This window comes from Triticum dicoccoides, chromosome 3A, assembly GCF_002162155.2.
Source record: "Triticum dicoccoides isolate Atlit2015 ecotype Zavitan chromosome 3A, WEW_v2.0, whole genome shotgun sequence".
Lineage (NCBI taxonomy): Eukaryota > Viridiplantae > Streptophyta > Magnoliopsida > Poales > Poaceae > Triticum > Triticum dicoccoides.
This window is the reverse complement of record NC_041384.1, coordinates 648,139,395-648,158,906: the sequence shown is the minus strand read 5'-3', so window position 1 is coordinate 648,158,906 and position 19,512 is coordinate 648,139,395. Positions and strand designations below refer to the sequence as shown.

Sequence of the window (19,512 nt, the reverse complement as noted above, 5' to 3'; positions counted from 1 at the left end):
TGATTTGAACAGACTTAAGCATCGCTACGAGTGAGAAAATTTCATCGTAGTCAACACCTTGAACTTTGTCAAAAACCTTTTTCGACAAGTCTAGCTTTGTAGATAGTAACACTACTATCAGCGTCCGTCTTCCTCTTGAAGATCCATTTATTTTCTATGGCTTGCCGATCATCGGGCAAATCCATCAAAGTCCATACTTCGTTCTCATACATGGATCATATCTCAGATTTCATGGCCTCAAACCATTTCACGGAATCTGGGCTCATCATCGCTTCCTCATAGTTCGCAAGTTCGTCATGGTCTAGTAACATGACTTCCAGAACAGGATTACCGTACCACTCTAGTGCGGATCTCACTCTGGTTTACCTACGAGATTCGGTAGTAACTTGATCTGAAGTTACATGATCATCATCATTAGCTTCCTCACTAATTGGTGTAGTAGTCACAAGAACAGATTTCTGTGATGAACTACTTTCCAATAAGGGAGAAGGTACAATTACCTTATCAAGTTTTCTACTTTCCTCCCACTCACTTCTTTCGAGAGAAACTCCTTCTCTAGAAAGGATCCATTCTTAGCAACGAATGTCTTGCCTTCGGATCTGTGGTAGAAGGTGTACCCAACAGTCTCCTTTGGGTATCCTATGAAGACATATTTCTCCGATTTGGGTTTGAGCTTATCAGGATGAAACTTTTTCACATAAGCATCACAACCCAAAACTTTAAGAAACGACAACTTTGGTTTCTTGCCAAACCATAATTCAGATTGTGTCGTCTCAACGGATTTAGATGGTGGCCTTTTTAACGTGAATGCAGCTGTCTCTAATGCATAACCCCAAAACGATAGTGGTAGATCGGTAAGAGACATCATAGATTGCACTATATCCAATAAAGTACGGTTATGACGATCGGACACACCATTATGCTGTGGTGTTCCAGGTGGCATGAGTTTGTGAAACTATTCCACAATGTTTTAATTGAAGACAAAACTCGTAACTCAAATATTTGTCTCCGCGATCAGATCGTAGAAACCTTATTTTCTTGTCACGATGATTTTCCACTTCACCCTGAAATTATTTGAACTTTTCAAATGTTTCAGACTTATGTTTCATCAAGTAGATATACTCATATCTGCTCAAATCATCTATGAAGGCCAGAAAATAACGATACCTACCGCGAGCCTCAACACTCATTGGACTGCATACATCAGTATGTATTATTTCCAATCAAGTTTGTTGCTCGCTCCATTGTTCCGGAGAATGGAGTCTTAGTCATCTTGCCCATGAGGCATGGTTCGCAAGTACCAAGTGATTCATAATCAAGTGGTTCCAAAAGTCCATCAGTATGGAGTTTCTTCATGCGCTTTACACCGATATGACCTAAATGGCAGTGCCACAAATCAGTTGCACTATCATTATTAACTTTGCATCTTTTGGCTTCAATATTATAAATATGTGTAACACTACGATCGAGATCCAACGAACTATTTTCATTGGGTGTATGACCATCGAAGGTTTTATTCATGTAAACAGAACAACAATTATTCTCTGACTTTAATGAATAACCGTATTGCAATAAACATGATCAAATCATATTCATGCTCAACACAAACGCCAAATAACACTTATTTAGTTTCAACACTAATCCCGAAAGTATAGGGAGTGTGCGATGATGATCTTATCAATCATGGAACTACTTCCAACACACATCGTCACCTCACCCTTTACTAGTTTCTGTTTATTCTGCAACTCCCGTTTTGAGTTACTACTCTTAGCAACTGAACCAGTATCAAATGCCGAGGGGTTGCTATAAACACTAGTAAAGTATACATCAATAACACGTATATCCAATATACCTTTGTTTACCTTGCCATCCTTCTTATCCGCCAAATACTTGGGGCAGTTCCACTTCCAGTGACCAGTCCCTTTACAGTAGAAGCACTTAGTCTCAGGCTTAGGATCAGACTTGGGCTTCTTCACTTGAGCAGCAACTTGCTTGCCGTTCTTTTTGAAGTTCCCCTTCTTCCCTTTGCCCTTTTCTTGAAACTAGTGGTCTTGTCAACCATCAACACTTGATATTTTTCTTGATTTCTACCTTCGTTGATTTCAGCATCACGAAGAGCTTGGGAGTTGTTTCCGTTATCCCTTGCATATTATAGTTCATCACGAAGTTCTACTAACTTGGTGATGGTGACTAGAGAATTCTGTCAATCACTATCTTATCTGGAAGATTAACTCCCACTTGATTCAAGTAATTGTAGTACCCAGACAATTTGAGCACATGCTCACTAGTTGAGCGATTCTCCTCCATCTTTTAATTATAGAACTTGTTGAAGACTTCATATCTCTCAACTCGGGTATTTGCTTGAAATATTAACTTCAACTCCTGGAACATCTCATATGGTCCATGACGTTCAAAACGTCTTTAAAGTCCCGATTCTAAGCCATTAAGCATGGTGCACTAAACTATCAAGTAGTCATCATATTGAGCTAGCCAAACGTTCATAACGTCTGCATCTGCTCCTGCAATAGGTCTGTCACCTAGCGGTGCATCAAGGACATAATTCTACTGTGCAGCAATGAGGATAAACCTCAGATCACGAATTCAATCCGCATCATTGCTACTAACATCTTTCAACACAATTTTCTCTAGGAACATATCAAAATAAACACAGGGAAGCAACAACGCGAGCTATTGATCTACAACATAATTTGCAAAATACTACTAGGACTAAGTTCATGATAAATTTAAGTTCAATTAATCATATTACTTAAAAACTCCCACTTAGATAGACATCCCTCTAATCCTCTAAGTGATCACGTGATCCAAATCAACTAAACCATGTCCGATCATCACGTGAGATGGAGCAGTTTCATTGGTGAACATCACTATGTTGATCATATCTACTATATGATTCACGCTCGACCTTTCGGTCTCTGTGTTTCGAGGCCATATCTGTATATGCTTGGCTCGTCAAGTATAACCTGAGTATTCCGCGTGTGCAACTGTTTTGCACCCGTTGTATTTGAACGTAGAGCCTATCACACCCGATCATCACGTGGTGTCTCAGCACGAAGAACTTTCGCAACGGTGCATACTCAGGGAGAACACTTCTTGATAATTAGTGAGAGATCATCTTGAAATGCTACCGTCAAACTAAGCAAAATAAGATGTATAAAAGATAAAGATCATATGCAATCAAAATATGTGACATGATATGGCCATCATCATCTTGCGCCTTTGATTTCCATCTCCAAAGTACTGTCATGATCTCTATCGTCACCGGCATGACACCATGATCTCCATCATCTTGATCTATATCAATGTGTCGTCACGTGGTCGTCTCGCCAACAATTGCTCTTGCAATTATTGCTATCGCATAGCGATAAAGTAAAGCAATTATTGGACGCTTGCATCTTGTGCAATAGAGAGACAACCATAAGGATTTTGCCAGTTGCCGATAACTTCAACAAAACATGATCATCTCATACAACAACTTATATCTCATCACGTCTTGACCATATCACATCACAACATGCCCTGCAAAAACAAGTTTGACGTCCTCTACTTTGTTGTTGCAAGTTTTACGTGGCTGCTACGGGCTTAGCAAGAACCGTTCTTACCTACGCATCAAAAACCACAACGATAGTTTGTCAAGTTGGTGCTGTTTTAACCTTCGCAAGGACCGGGCGTAGCCACACCCGGTTCAACTAAAGTTGGAGAAACTGACACCCGCCAGCCACCTGTGTGCAAAGCACGTCGGTAGAACCAGTCTCACGTAAGCGTACGCGTAATGTCGGTCCGGGCCGCTTCATCCAACAATACCGCCGAACCAAAGTATTACATGCTGGTAAGCAGTATGACCTATATCGCCCACAACTCACTTGTGTTCTACTCGTGCATATAACATCAACACATAAAACCTAGGCTCGGATACCACTGTTGGGGAACGTAGTAATTTCAAAAAAATTCCTACACACAGACAAGATCATGGTGATGCATAGCAACGAGAGGGGAGTGTGTTGTCTACGTACCCTCGTAGACCGACAACGGAAGTGTTGACACAGCGTAGAGGAAGTAGTCGTATGTCTTCCCGATCCGACCGATCCAAGCACCGAACGTACGGCACCTCCGAGTTCTAGCACACGTTCAGCTCGATGACGATCCCCGGACTCCGATCCAGCAAAGTGTCGGGGAAGAGTTCCGTCAGTACGACGGCGTGGTGATGATCTTGATGTTCAACTGTCGCAGGGCTTCGCCTAAGCACCACTACAATATTAACGAGGATTATGGTGGAAGGGGGAACCGCACACCGCTAAGAAAACGATCACGTGGATCAACTTGTGCGTCTATGGGGTGCCCCCTGCCCCCGTATATAAAGGAGTGGAGGAGGGGAGGGCCGGCCCTCTCTATGGCGCACCCTAGGGGAGTCCTACTCCCACCGGGAGTAGGATTCCCCCTTTCCTAGTCCAACTAGGAGTCCTTCCATGTAGTAGGAGTAGGAGACAAGGAAGGGGAAGAGGGAAGAGAAGGAAGGAGGGGGCGCAGCCCCTCCCCCTAGTCCAATTCGGACTAGGCCTTGGGGGGGGCGCGCGGCCTGCCTCTCCCTCTCCCCTAAAGCCCAATAAGGCCCATATACTTCTTCTCCCGTATTCCCGTAACTCCCCGGTACTCCGAAAAATACCAGAACCACTCGAAACCTTTCCGATGTTCGAATATAGTCGTCCAATATATCGATTTTTACGTCTCGACCATTTCGAGACTCCTCGTCATGTCCCTGATCTCATCCGGGATTCCGAACTCCTTCGGTACATCAAAACTCATTAACTCATAATATAACTGTCATCGAAACCTTAAGCGTGCGGACCCTACGGGTTCGAGAACAATATAGACATGACCGAGACACGTCTCCGGTCAATAACCAATAGCGGAACCTGGATGCTTATATTGGCTCCTACATATTCTACGAAGATCTTTATCGGTCAGACCGCATAACAACATACGTTGTTCCCTTTGTCATCGGTATGTTACTTGCCCGAGATTCGATCGTCGGTATCTCAATACCTAGTTCAATCTCGTTACCGGCAAGTCTCTTACTCGTTTCGTAATACATCGTCTCGCAACTAACTCGTTAGTTGCAATGCTTGCAAGGCTTATGTGATGTGCATTACCGAGAGGACCCAGAGATACCTCTCCGACAATCGGAGTGACAAATCCTAATCTCGAAATATGCCAACCCAACATGTACCTTTGGAGACACCTGTAGAGCTCCTTTATAATCACCAAGTTACGTTGTGACGTTTGATAGCACACAAAGTGTTCCTCCGGTAAACGGAAGTTGCATAATCTCATAGTCATAGAAACATGTATAAGTCATGAAGAAAGCAATAGCAACATACTAAACGATAAAGTGCTAAGCTAACGAAATGGGTCAAGTCAATCACATCATTCTTCTAATGATGTGATCCCGTTAATCAAATAACAACTCTTTGTCTATGGTTAGGAAACATAACCATCTTTGATTAACGAGCTAGTCAAGTAGAGGCATACTAGTGACACTCTGTTTGTCTATGTATTCACACATGTATTATGTTTCAGGTTAATACAATTCTAGCATGAATAATAAACATTTATCATGAAATAAGGAAATAAATAATAACTTTATTATTGCCTCTAGGGCATATTTCCTTCAGGGTGGGGTATCAGGAAGATGATGACGTCGTCCGCAAATATTGACAGGCGGTTCTTGAGGCCAACCGCCGCCAAGGGTGCTAGGAGGCCGGACTCGGATGCTGTGTGGAATAACCGCTGCAGTGGCTCCATGATTAAGATGAACAACATTGGCGAGAGCGGGTTCCCTTGCCTTATCGTTGACGAAGATGAACCTACACTAGAATTTATTAAACATTATTAAATGGAACAAAATTATTAAATGGAAATATGAAACCATATGCAAAGTAATTAGCTGAAGAAGTCAATTGAACATTATCGTTGACGAAGATGAACCTACACTAGAATTTATCCAACTGGGGCCTGGATAGCTATCGAGTGCTAATTTGATGTCAGGCCTGCGGAAGGGGGAAATGTTCTCTTCATACAATTGCTTCAAAGCGTCACCGAAATTCATCTAAGCAATGTCAAGGCGAGTGGATATCAATATCAACGAGCATACAAAGCTGGGACAATGGAAAGAGCACCATAATTTTTATTGTTATTAATTGTGAAGATTGGCCTGATAATATAACTTTATTCCTAGCAACCCATTTCCATATCTCAAGATAGACACCAACCAAGTCCTTCCGGTGGTTAAAGTCAAACCGAAGGCTATATAGATGCTCCTGAAATTGGAAACGGAATTGAGAAATGCCATCATCACTTATTTCAGCGACCAAATTAATAGGTGGGAGAAGCGCATTACACGTAAGGCAGAGACAACTGAGCGTCTGGAAATATACGGAAACCGTTTCGCAATCCTCAGTGTTTGAAGAAAAGCCTCTAGCTCGTTTCTCAGCCGCTACACAACAAAATTAAATGGTTACCATGCTCATGTGTGACACTACAACACAGTGTAGTTAGATCAAATGCAAGAGGTTATGAGGAGTACCTGATCGCCGAAGAGTGCTGCTTCATTGTCAATCCACTGTCACATGGAAAAGATCACTATCAGACCAACTTAGCATGATCAATATATACAATGGTTTACACTTGACTGCATCATGGCTACCTTAATTTGCTCCGCCATCTGCTCACGGAACTGGACATACTCTACATCTTCCTGGTAGGTATGATAATACAGGCGGTATTGCTTCAAATCTCCATACATACCCTGCAGAAAGGAAATGTCACTTGGGCTGCTTCTAGTACTGGAACACAAAAAAAACATGGGCACTTGCTGAGTTAATCATGACTACCATAAAAGGACACTAACAGTTTCCTTTATAAGGAGTATCATAGCATTCAACCAGACAAAGACAAATTCCATCCCCAACCTCAGAGTAGTTAGAACAAGTTTGTAATGTCAGCATGGATGAAAGTTATACTAATTGGCAGGGAGGAATCAATTGTTGACCTACATGATCAGGAAGCACTAGCCGCTGGTAGTCTTCCAAGCCGGCAAGCTTGCATTGTTCAGGATGGAAGTACCATTCAGGATTGTCTTTGGCGCGCTGGAGGAAATTTAGTTCATAAGCATCCAAACAACGCTCCAATTCCTTGCTCAGTTGTGCATTATCTGGTTCCTCTCCGGGCGAGGGTAACTGCAGTAGAAGAGCGGACCGTAGATGAACACAAACGCAAAGGCACAGACATCATCAGACTACTAAAATGCACACACAGGACGAACCAAGCAGGCAATATATATCATGAAAACTGTAAAGGCTAGCCATGATAAGTGATGACTGGTACCTCATGGGCTTGGATGTAGTACCGGGAGAGCCGGCGGTAGACCTCAACCTGCTACCGTTCATCGCATATAGAACGATAATACGGTACCTTGTTCAGCTTACATTTGAGAGGACTGATCAGAACATGGAGGTTTTATATTTCCTCTGCCTCTGCCCCTGTCTCTCGTTTGTGGGCGGTTGGAAACTTCTCTTTGGTACTACCCGCGAAGGAGAAATTGATCTGTCCATTGTCGGATTTGCGTCGACGCAATTGTGCACTACAAACTTCTCTTTGGCTCAACGATATCTGCCTTGCTTATGCTGACCATCCCCAGCTCGGTGTTCGTTGCTGCCCCCTTCGCTAGCGCTAGCAGTAGCAGGATTGCGTTGTTGAGACCTTAATAATAATGTAACCGGCAAACAGTCATGGAGATTAGGTGATTGGTTCGCTCATGGACCCAAAGCAAAAAGAGGGAGAGAGGCGGAGGGTGTTACCTTGCCGTGGGAGGCTCCGGGGAGGCGCGCCAGCGCGTTCGGGGAAGAGGAGGATTCGGGGCGCGGCGTGTTGGCCGGCTAAGGGGCGACTGACCGGTGACCGGAGATGGGGTGGGTGGCGGCGGCGGGGTGTAGGGCCTAGGCTAGGGGACGACTGTGTGCTGCTCGATCGTCGGGCGAGAAATTGTACGTAAAGGAAAATTTCACGAACCGCTACGTGGCAGAATCATCCTAGATCTACTGTCCGTTTCGTTCGACCTCCCCTCTCCACCGAGACAAGACAGGAGAGGCGCTAGAGCATCTGGCATGGACGCAGCGGAGCGCGTGGCTCTGTGGCGGCTGCTACTTCGTGCGGAGGGTGAATCACCATGCACAGCGGTCAAGAGATTATTGATTTGGAAAATACTCTCTCCGTTCCACAACGTAGCGAGTATATATTCTTTTTTAAAGGACGCCGATAACTGCCACATGTGTGGGCGTTAAGAAATCTGCCCACACATTCTGTGTGGTGCCTAAGAGGACCAGTCCTCACGTCTGTGTGTGGGCAAAACAATTAGTGTCCACACGCCTCTTTTTTCTCTCCCGGTCCCTCTTACACGCGTGCGTGTGGGCGAAATAGATAACGCCCACACGCCCGGTACGTCAGGCCTCGTACCTCGTGGTCCCGCACGCCCCACGTGACACTTTACCGCGCGCCCCGCAGTTGCCATGGGCCGGACCCTTGTCCATGTTCGTTTAAGTGCAGTTGCCATGTTTGCTCAACTGCAGTTGCCATCTCAGGTCAAAGTTCCAGATTGTCATTTTTTTGGACAACTACAGCTGTTGCCATGTGTGGTCTGGTCTACTGCAGTTGCCATGATTTCAAAACTTTAGGAGTTGCCACCTACTAACACTAGGCAGTTGTCATGTAGCGCTACAAAAAAAGGCATGGCAAAAAACATGTTCGCGTAAAAGAGAGAGTTGCCATGTGCTCACAAGCACGCTAGGGCAGTTGCCATTTAAAAAGAAAGAGTTGCCATCTGCTTACGTGCACGCTAGGGCAGTTTGCCATGTACCATGCAAAACATATGGCAACTGACATGTTCGGATAAAAAAAAAGAGAGTTGCCATCTGCTTGCAATCATACTAGGGCAGTTGCCATGTACACTGCAAAATGCATGGCAACTGGCAGCTTGGGTGTGGGAGAGGAGGCGGGTGTGTGGGTGAGATGGCAAACGCCCACGCACCAGCCCTTGTGCGTGACTGAAAAACTGGTGTGTCGCTGAACTGCTAAACGCCCACACATCGGCCCCTCCGTGTGGTAAAACGGATGTGTGGGCGACCTCTCTCACACACCACACACGCGCGTTGTCCTACGTGGCATACAAAATCAGCTAATTCGTGCCAAGATTCGTGCAGAAGTTACTGGACGATGATGGAGGCGTGTGGACGAGTTAGCTAACGCCCACACGTGTGGGCGTTAACATTTTTGTTTTTAAATCAAGTTTTATAAACTTTGACCAAGTATGAAAATTTATATGCACTACATTATACTCCCTCCGTTCCATAATATAAGAACACTTTTGACATTAGTGTAGTGTTAAAATCTTTCTTATATTTTGGGACGAAGGGAGTAGAATGGAGTAGTCATTGCCGAGCGTTCGCCAGTGAGAACTGCCAGCCATAGCTGCCACCTGAGCTTTTCATACTACTCCCTCTTTTATGGTTTATATGGCTTAATTTAAAAATCTCTTTTATCAAGATAGATGATGAGTGATGGAATAAATTCTATTGTTTGCAAAAGCACTTAGACCTCCCCCAATGCAAAGGTGCTTAGATGAGGTGCTAAGCATATTAAATGCCTTAGCAACTTAAGTCCACAATGCAAAGATGCTAAGCTTTCGGGTGCTAAGCTTCGTGCATTTAATTCGTTGTAGACTCAGAATTACGCTTTCACCTAGGTACAACACAGTGTAGTTAGATCAAATGCAAGAGGCTATGAGGAGTACCTGATCGCCGAAGAGTGCTGCTTCATTGTCAATCCACTGTCACATGGAAAAAGATCACTATCAGACCAACTTAGCATGACCAATATATACAATGGTTTACACTTGACTGCATCATGGCTACCTTAATTTGCTCCGCCATCTGCTCACAGAACTGGACATACTCTACATCTCCCTGGTAGGTATGATAATACAGGCGGTATTGCTTCAAATCTCCATACATACCCTGCAGAAAGGAAATGTTACTTGGGCTGCTGCTAGTACTGGAACACAAAAAAAACATGGGCACTTGCTGACTTAATCATGACTACCATAAAAGGACACTAACAGTTTCCTTTATAAGGAGTATCATAGCATTCAACCAGACGAAGACAAATTTCATCCCCAACCTCAGAGTAGTTAGAACAGAATGCCCATTAACTGATTATGGGAACAAGTTTGTAATGTCAGCATGGATGAAAGTTATACTAATTGGCAGGGAGGAATCAATTGTTGACCTACATGATCACGAAGCACTAGCCGCTGGTAGTCTTCCAAGCTGGCAAGCTTGCATTGTTCAGGATGGAAGTACCATTCAGGATTGTCTTTGGCATGCTCGAGGAAATTTATTTCATAAGCATCCAGACAACGCTCCAATTCCTTGCTCAGTTGTGCATTATCTGGTTCCTCTCCGGGCGAGGGTAACTGCAGTAGAAGAGCGGACCGTAGATGAACACAAACGCAAAGGCACAGACATCATCAGACTACTAAAATGCACACACAGGACGAACCAAGCAGGCAATATATATCATGAAAACTGTAAAGGCTAGCCATGATAAGTGATGACTGGTACCTCATGGGCTTGGATGTAGTACCGGGAGAGCCGGCGGTAGACCTCAACCTGCTGCCGTTCATCTCATATAGAACGATAATACAGTACCTTGTTCAGCTTACATTTGAGAGGACTGATCTGAACATGGAGGTTTTCTATTTCCTCTGCCTGTGGCCCCTGTCTCTCGTTTGTGGGCGGTTGGAAACTTCTCTTTGGTACTACCCGCGAAGGAGAAATTGATCTGTACATTGTCGGATTTGCGTCGAGGCAATTGTCCACTACAAGAGCATGGCCGTGATCGATGGGAGGGAAGATTTCATCGGCGGGCTCAACGATATCTGCCTTGTTTATGCTGACCATCCCCAGCTCGGTGAGCGTTGCTGCCGCCTTGGATAGCACTAGCAGTAGCAGGGTGGCAGGATTGCGTTGTTTAGACCCTAATAATAATCTAACCAGCAAACGATCGTGGAGATTAGGTGATTGGTTCGCTCATGGACCCAAAGCAAAAGGAGGGAGAGAGGCGGAGGGCGTTACCTTGCCATGGGTGCGGTCGTGGGAGGCTCCGGAGAGGCGCGCCAGCGCGTTCGGGGAAGAGGAGGATCCGGGGCGCGGCGTGTTGGCCGGCTAAGGAGCGACTGACAGGTGACCGGAGATGGGGCGGGGGGCGGCGGCGGGGTGCGGGGTGTATGGCCTAGGGGACGACTGTGTGCTGCTCAATCGTCGGGCAAGAAATAGAAAAGGAAAATTTCACGACATGTTATGTGGCAGAGCTCTCGTCGTAGATCTACTGCCCCTAGTCGTTTCATTCGAATTCCCCTCCATGTACATTTTTTTTAAACGAAGGCAAAAGATTTGCCTCATTGATTAATTAAGAAGAAAAAAGTTGCCTAGTTAATTAGCAGAAAACCAAACGAAAACTGATATAAATCAATCACATACGGACTACTCATAGAGCATGCAACTCATAAGTGCATGATCAGCCCGACAACCATACCCAACACACAACGATCACCAACCCCCACACTCCTACATCGCAAAAAAAACCAACGAAAGAACCTCGTCCGAAGACCACGAACACCACCAAATCTACATAGACAAGCCGGGCCTTAAAGGCAATCTAAGAGACTGATGGCCCTCCATCAAGCAACTATAGACGCCTTTTCTGCGGCGTCACTCTTCTTTCTTTTGCTCCTGAGAGCCTCCTCCACAATCGTCTTGCCAGATCCAGGGTTAGCCGCCTCCAAACGTTTGAGCAAGCTATGAATCTCAATTTGGAAGAGAATGTTATCGGCCTTTTCACGCACAGACACCACTTGGGCAACGGGCTTGTGCGAGTGGGTGATTGCAACGTTGGAACCACCCACGATCCACAAAGGTGAGCGGCTGGCTAGGCTCCAGAGGATCAGGTGCCAACATATCAATCGCCTCAACATCATTGGCCATAGTACCACCGACACGATCGACTCAGGCATGCCCAGTTGCTCACATGACAAAGGTGAATCATGTCCCTCACACAAGGTCGCCGGTGAGACGACCTCCATATGCTCCACTGATAACACTCTAGCCACAACGCTATCGTCAACCATAGTAACCTCCTTTGGTTCCATCATTGACATAGGCGAAAACATTGCCCACACACAAGTCCTGCATGTCAGGCATGATCTGCAAAAATGTGTCCTAGCTGCAACCCGAGCTTTTCGTACTCCCTTTTTTTAATTTATAGGGTTTAATTTAAAAATCTATTCAACCAAGGTAGATGGTGACCTATCACTTCTGCCTAGCGCTTCGCGCCGGCTGCCACCAGCCGCGCCGCCCTCCACTTCGTAGACGGTGCCCACCCTCCCGCAGCGCCATGGCCTCTAAGGTTGAGCAAGGGCGAGAAGCTGGCCGGCGGCAAGTCAGTGGACTGCAACGACCAGGCGTGCACGGCTGGATAACATGTTTAGTTTGACCGCGACCTTTTGCCGTGTAACACTGTGTGTTATGTGTAGCTGTTAACTCTTAATCATGTCCAGTGTATGCAACCAAACAACGTGCACTAGTATGAGTACAATCAATGCGAGCAACAAAACACGATGTGTAGAGTCGGTGCTACGATGCAGGAAGAGAAGATGCAGGCAACCAATATACATGCAAATGTTGGTTTTTGCCAGCTTATGTGTAAAACGGCAAAAAAAAAATTGGTAACCAAACGCATCCTAAACGGCAAACTCACAAGAGAAGCTAGCAGATTGACTATATTTGTACCGCCCTCGCAAAAAAAAAAAGAAGACTATATTTGTACCGTGGGTGCGAGCCAAACAACAGGGAAACACGTATATGTGATTTCGTCTCGGATTCGTAATCGAACCGGAGACCCAGTCGGTTTGGGCTCAGCACCCTGTTTTTTTCCCCTTTGTTTTGCTCTATAAAGCAACAAAGCGACAACGAACCGTGCATAGCGCAAACGCAACCATACATACCATATCCGAGAGACAGGGAGCACACCGTCGCATCGACGCGCGCAGCAGCGCCGGCCGAAGCGCGCGACCAGGTAGCAGTATCGAATACCGATCGGCGAAAAAGGCGTCGATCGACCGACCGGAGATGGGCGCGTTCGTGGCCATGGATCGCCTGGGAAGTCGTCACGAGAAGGCACCGCCGGCGGGGACGAAGCGCGAGCTCCCGAGCCTGGAGCCGCGCACTGCCCCTCCCCTCAGCCTCAGGTCGCTGCTCGGCTCGGTATATGGCAGACGCCAGGAGTTCGCTGAGGGGTCTCAGGCGGCAATCGCGTCGGCGGAACAGTTGATCCGGGAGATCGACGAGGCCCTGGCAAAGCAGGGCGGCGACATGGAGCAAGATTGCAGACAAAAAATTGAGCTCAAGTTTGGAGTACTGATGTGAGCAATCATGGTGTTACTTTGAGAATTCATCAGATCAGAATATAAAAAAGGATAATGAGCATGGTCCAGAATATGGTGGGCTTGCCCTTCGGTGCATGACCTATGCTTTGCATGCTTGTTGGTGGTCTCCTTGTTAGTTCTTGCTTGGGTTGCTACTACTACGTTGCCCAGGTCATAATGAGTTGCCGGCGCATGTCCCGGATCCTTTTGTCGCTCCTCGTTGTTTAGTCTGTACTTTCTCCGTTTCTTTTTAGTCCGTATATAAGGTTTGGTCAAAGTCAAGCTTTGTAGAGTTTGACTAATTTTATATTAAAAAATATAAACATTCACAATATGAAATCAATATTATCAGATGCACCATGAAACGTATTTTCATACTATATAATTTTAGTATTGTAGATGTTCATATTTTTTTATATAAATTTGGTCAAACTTTGTGTAGTTTGATTTTGACCAAATCTTATATGCGGAGTAAAAAGAAACGGAGGGAGTGTTCGGCCATGCCATCTATAGCTTTGTATCGGTGGTGCTTTTCTTTGTGTGTATCGGTAATCCACCTCTGAGTCCAGACTTATCTGCACCCGCGCTGATGAAAAAATCAAAACAAATACTCCATTTTTTTTGCATGGTAGATAATTTGATACGTGAGGTCCGCTTTAATTTTCAAATCATTTGAACATCTGAGCAGCTCTCGGCAAAAAAGACAAATTCGAGGTCTATACAAAAGTTTACGGTTCATGCAATGTTCTGACCCGATTTTTCTTTTTTGCTAAGAGCTACTCAGATGTTTAAATGACCTAAAAATTGAAGCGGCCTCACACAATAAATTTTCTATCATGCAAAAAATGTATTTTTTTTATGTTTTGTGATTTTTTTCTGACCGCGTGCAGATGAGCATGGGCATCGAAATGCTCCACTCTGTGTGTATAAACTTCTTTCTCCCTCTTAATGCACACATGATCTGCATGGTAAACAGACATGGTAATGATCTGTATGACATGCGTCGTTTATGGTGCTATTGGCTCTGTTTGTTTCAGCTTCGCTTGGATTTTAATCACACGTGGATTCGCTTCACTAGCGAATCTGATTATGAGAATCAGCTTCACTACCGAAGTACATTTTGAGTTGCTTCAGAAAATTGCACTAAAAATGATCCAAATCCAGATTCGACTTCACTGGCAAAGCTGATTCCAGATAGTTGTTTGTTTCAGATTGCAGATTCGGCATCACTGGCAAAGCTTAATCTGCTCCCAGAATCCGAAACAAACATGGACATTGTCCTTCGAGGACAAGCAATCATATCAACATCCACCGAGATTTTTGAATGATGTTTATCTAACCCTTAGAGCATCTACAGCCACGCCGACAACTGGAAGGGGAAGAGGCCGACGAGGAAATTGTGATTTCCTCCGCCTTTCCCCGTTATGTTTATATTTTAACTATGTTTTAAATTCATAGTATGGATTTGCCGTTGAACTCCAATGAACTATGCTTCTTTTGTTCGGCGATCCAAAGTTGATTCGATGAACTGCGTGTTGTTGATTGTGTTTACGTAGCGTTGCATGGTTTGTATGGTTTTAAGGGTTCGGATATGAGGGACGCGGATGTGAAAGCCAGCAAATGAGGCACTGGTCAGTACCCGCGGGCGCACACGGGCGCATCCGCGAACGTTTGAGTGCCTGGATTTACAAATGCAGCTGTAGATGTTCTTACATTCCTATGGCATATCTACGGGCACTCTTATAATTCATACTTTTTTTTGAAAAGCATAGATCTATTATAAAACTTTATCGGAAGTATAAATCATCTCAAACATAAGAAAAATTATATCAAGATTCTGAAACCATCAAACGACTTTTACTCCCCCCGAACAACCATTACTGTCGCTAGAAACGAGCCGCCTACACGCCTGCTCCCCTACCAGAACCCCAAAGGAGTCGATCAAAAAAGGCCGCGGTGTTACTTACCAGATCCCGACAATGAATCTACAGGCGTGCTCCTCCATCGCCGCTGCTACGGCATCAGAGGCCATGGTCTTGCCGTGTTGGGGATGGAATTTGGCATTGGCAGCGGGTGTGGACGACGGAAAAAATGAGGCGTAGGCGTCGTGCCCTACTATCCGCCAACGATGGTCATGCTGCTGGACTAGGCCTGATACCTAGAGCCCTTGTGATCTCAAGGAAAAGAGGTTGGTCGCGGGTTGTTGCGTGCGTGGGTTGTTGCAACACCCCCAATGTCATGCTACAGTAATTATCTGTTAATGGTGCCATGTCATCTTGTTACTGTTGCTAATCTTCACTTGATCCAAATCACCATTCAAATTCAAATCCAATTTAAAATTAAAAATTCAAATTTGCCAAACATGAAAATTAAAATGTTCAAAGTGTGGCAAATATTCTCTGGCTATTTATCATGTTGTAACCAACCTTTTTTAGGATGCCAAAGTGCCCCTGAAAATTTATTTAGTGGTCTGCCAACATAAAAAATTGGCCTTTCCAATTTCTAGAAATGGTTAGACAACTCTTTTTGGCCTCGAACATTTTGTGACTCGTGGAGATAATGTGCTTGATTTATTTGGCAAGTCTCCTTTCTAACAAAACTCTTTTAGTTTTACAAATTAATAGAAATCAGTAGTTAAAATTCAAAAAACAGAAAAGAAAAGAAACAGAAAAAGGAAAAATGAAAAAGGCCTAAAGAACTACTGTGCACTTAAGCCTACTGCTACAGTCCCCGGCCTAGCCCACCTAGCGCCCGTCTCCCTCCTCACGCACGCGTAGGCGCGCGCGCGCATCCGACCGGCGTTCGTCGCCGTGTCGCCAATCCCACGGTTCCCCGATGCCCTTAACAACTCGCCCGCGCGCCTCACTCTCTCCCCCGAACCCTAGCAGGCCCACAATCCCCCTCTCATCTCCTTCCTCGCCTCTGTTCGAGATGCCCGAGCGCCCCCATCGCCGTCGATCGCCGTAGCCGTGGCCACCGTCGTCCATTCGTCGCCCCGGCAAGTCCAACAGCTCCGCTGTGGTCCTCTGCTTCCACCGCACCGCTGGATCGAGCCCCAGAGCCCCTCGCGTCGCCGCATTCTTTTTCTTCTCCGCCTTGGCCACCGCATCATCCTCGTCCTTGATCAAGGCCACCGGTCCTCCCCGAGCCCTCTGCCCAGACCCCACGCTCCCCCGGTGAGCCTCTGCGCCGGATGCGCCCTCCCCTGCCTCCTCTGATCGCCTGTAGTGGCCGTTCCATGCTCACCCGAACGCGCGGCTGCCTGGCCTTGTCGCCGGCGTGGCCACAGTGACCTTTTGGTCCCGTGCGTGCCACCGTTCCACTTCTCGCGTCGAGTAGGCATCGTACGCACTTCGCGCAGCTCACTTTGCGCCTCGTAGCCCCGTTCCCGTACCTCGCCTGAAGAACCTCGCCGCCGATGAGCTCGATGCGCTCAGCTCCGGCCACCGCAGCCTCCTCCACCGTCCTAGATCGCTCCGCCGTTGTCTTGTCATTCGAACGAGCCCGGCCGCGCCCAAAATGGTGCGGTGTGGACGAATCCCGCAACTCTCCCGATCGCTCTGCCGTTGGATTGGTCGCCGGTGTTAGCTCCGACGCCTCTCCGGCCGGTGCCGAGCTGGCACCCACGTGGCATCGCCCCGTGCCACTAACCGGTAGGCCCGAGGCCCCTGTTGACCAGTTGACTAAGTCAACTGCTGAATGGGACACCCCTGTCCCACTGACCTATGGGCCCCACCTCAATAACCAAAATAAATAATAGAATAATTAGTTAATTATATAGTTTAGTTGTTTAAAACCCTAATCTCTCACTGACTACTGGGCCCCTCTCACTAATTAGGTTAGTTAGGTTAACATAACTCTATTAGTTAGCACTGTCACTGACATGCGGGTCCCAGTGGACCCACTTGTCTGGTTTGACTGGTCAACCGACCAGTTGACCTGCTGACATCATGCTGATGTCATACTTGCGTCATCGTCCACTGTTCTCGATAATGTTGGCTTTAAATAAATAAATTCAGGAAATTAATAAACTTTAGAAAATCATATCTTTTAAACCGTAGCTCGGATGCAAATAATTTATATATGAAAGTTGCTCAGAACGACGAGACGAACCCGAATACGCTACCCACATACATGTCAGATGCCTCTAACTATCTGAACATGGAACATTCCCCCTCCGGTCATCTGTCTGACACAGGTCCGGAACCGGGAAAATATTCCCGGTTGAATTCCCCCTTCACCTATATCGTGTAGCCATATGTTAGGTCACACCCAGCACATCTTATTGCCATGTTATGCCTTGTGATGCATTGTTTGCTCTGTATTTACTGTTTCTTCCCCCTCTTCTCTCCGGTAGACCCCGAGACCGATGCAGCCCCTGTGATCAACTACATCGACGACGACCCCTCCTTGACAGAGCAACCAGGCAAGCAAACCCCCCTTGAGCATTCCAATATCGCCCATTTCTTTCCCTCTCATGCTTGCATTAGAACTACTACTGCTTTATGTATGATCCTACTCTGATGCATAGCCTGTTTTTGTTACCTGCTTATCCTAAACTGCTTAGTATAGGTTGGTTAGAGATCCATCAGTGACCCCCACCTTGTCCCAGTTGCCTTGCTTTATGTTCGATGACTAGATCAACGTGATCAACGTCCAGGCCCCGACACCGCACATCACCCCCCTAGTTGTACAACTCTGCAGAGTTACCATCGAGTGCCGAGGGTGGAACCTCTTACCTCACTCTTGATGAGATCTCTGTAGTGTAGCTATACGGTCAAGGTCATCGAGGGTGATTTCCTCCTTAACCACTTCCATTACGGCTCTGTCGTGCAACCCATCAAACTTGAACCTCGAGGGTGGATCCTCTTACGTTCACCTTGATGATAACATCGAGTGGAATTCACCGGGGGTGATTCGTCGGGTTTTCCCTTTGGTGTTAGTCACACAGTTACTATGGTTACTATGACTTTACACTGAGCCATGTTACTAAAGACGGGTCGGCCCTGAGGGGTACCCGCGCGAGCTTAATAGCGAGTGATGTGGAGTCGGGTTGACCTGGAAGGTGCCCGCGAGATACTTACGAGGCATGGCCGGGCATTCTTAGCCCTTGCCGCAAGTACTCAAGACGGGGCGACGGGGTCACATCGATCGTGAGTCTCTGATCGTTACCGCGTGCTCCTAATCCACTACGGTTTGGATATTTGATCCGAGGGGCCTCTGGCCTGATAGCACTAACCATCACATGGGCATAGTATGGGCGTTCTGCATCGTATACATCAGCCGAAGCTTAATAGACGCCAGCGACTGAGCGGCGCGTGCCGGGTTGGACTGCGTAAGCTCCAGCCTTGTTGAAGGAGGTAGCTAGGTCTGCTCACCGTCCGCGTACGCAACGTGCAGGAGTTCCTGGGGAGATGGCCCATGACCCCTGGGGGCATAGGTTTAATCCGGCGTGCTTGACCTCTCTATTAAGCCTAGGTCGGGTTGCGGCGTATTGTTTGGCCGAGGCCAGGCATGACCCAGGAAAGTGTGTCCCGCCAGAGTTAATCGAGCGTGGTGGGTAAGTTGGTGCACCCCTGCAGGGAAGAAAACATCTATCGATAGCCTGTCCTATGGTAACGGACACTTGGAGTTGTATCTCGATCGATACAACTAGAACTGGATACTTGTAATGAGAAATGGATTGTGATGAGAAATGGATAGTATGGCTCTGGGATTGCTTTCTCGCAGGGAGTCGAGAAAGGATCTCTGGCCGAGGTTGATAACACACTACTACTTTATATTATGTTGATCTGTACCCTTCTAAATGCTGCAAGATGCTTGAAGATGCTTGAAGGTGCTAGTCTTCGATAGGCTAGGCTTCCCCCTACTCTTCTGGCATTCTGCATTTTAGTCAACAGATACAATCCATTTCCTTTGATACAGATGCATACTTAGTTTAGATCTGATGTAAGTCTTGC

General features: G+C 46.3%; 2 long non-coding RNA genes across 2 annotated transcripts; both read right to left on the bottom strand.

Annotated features, from left to right (window-relative positions):
• Positions 1-6,048: 6,048 nt before the first annotated feature.
• On the bottom strand, positions 6,049-7,979 carry LOC119272513. Its single transcript, XR_005134758.1, has 8 exons — positions 7,875-7,979; positions 7,402-7,776; positions 7,071-7,253; positions 6,722-6,823; positions 6,602-6,637; positions 6,416-6,511; positions 6,288-6,335; positions 6,049-6,124 (listed from the first exon to the last, which is right to left on the bottom strand). It is a non-coding gene; the product is annotated as an uncharacterized LOC119272513 (long non-coding RNA).
• Positions 7,980-8,994: 1,015 nt separating this feature from the next.
• On the bottom strand, positions 8,995-11,109 carry LOC119272512. Its single transcript, XR_005134757.1, has 4 exons — positions 10,692-11,109; positions 10,361-10,543; positions 9,984-10,085; positions 8,995-9,898 (listed from the first exon to the last, which is right to left on the bottom strand). It is a non-coding gene; the product is annotated as an uncharacterized LOC119272512 (long non-coding RNA).
• Between the last annotated feature and the right edge of the window lie 8,403 nt (positions 11,110-19,512).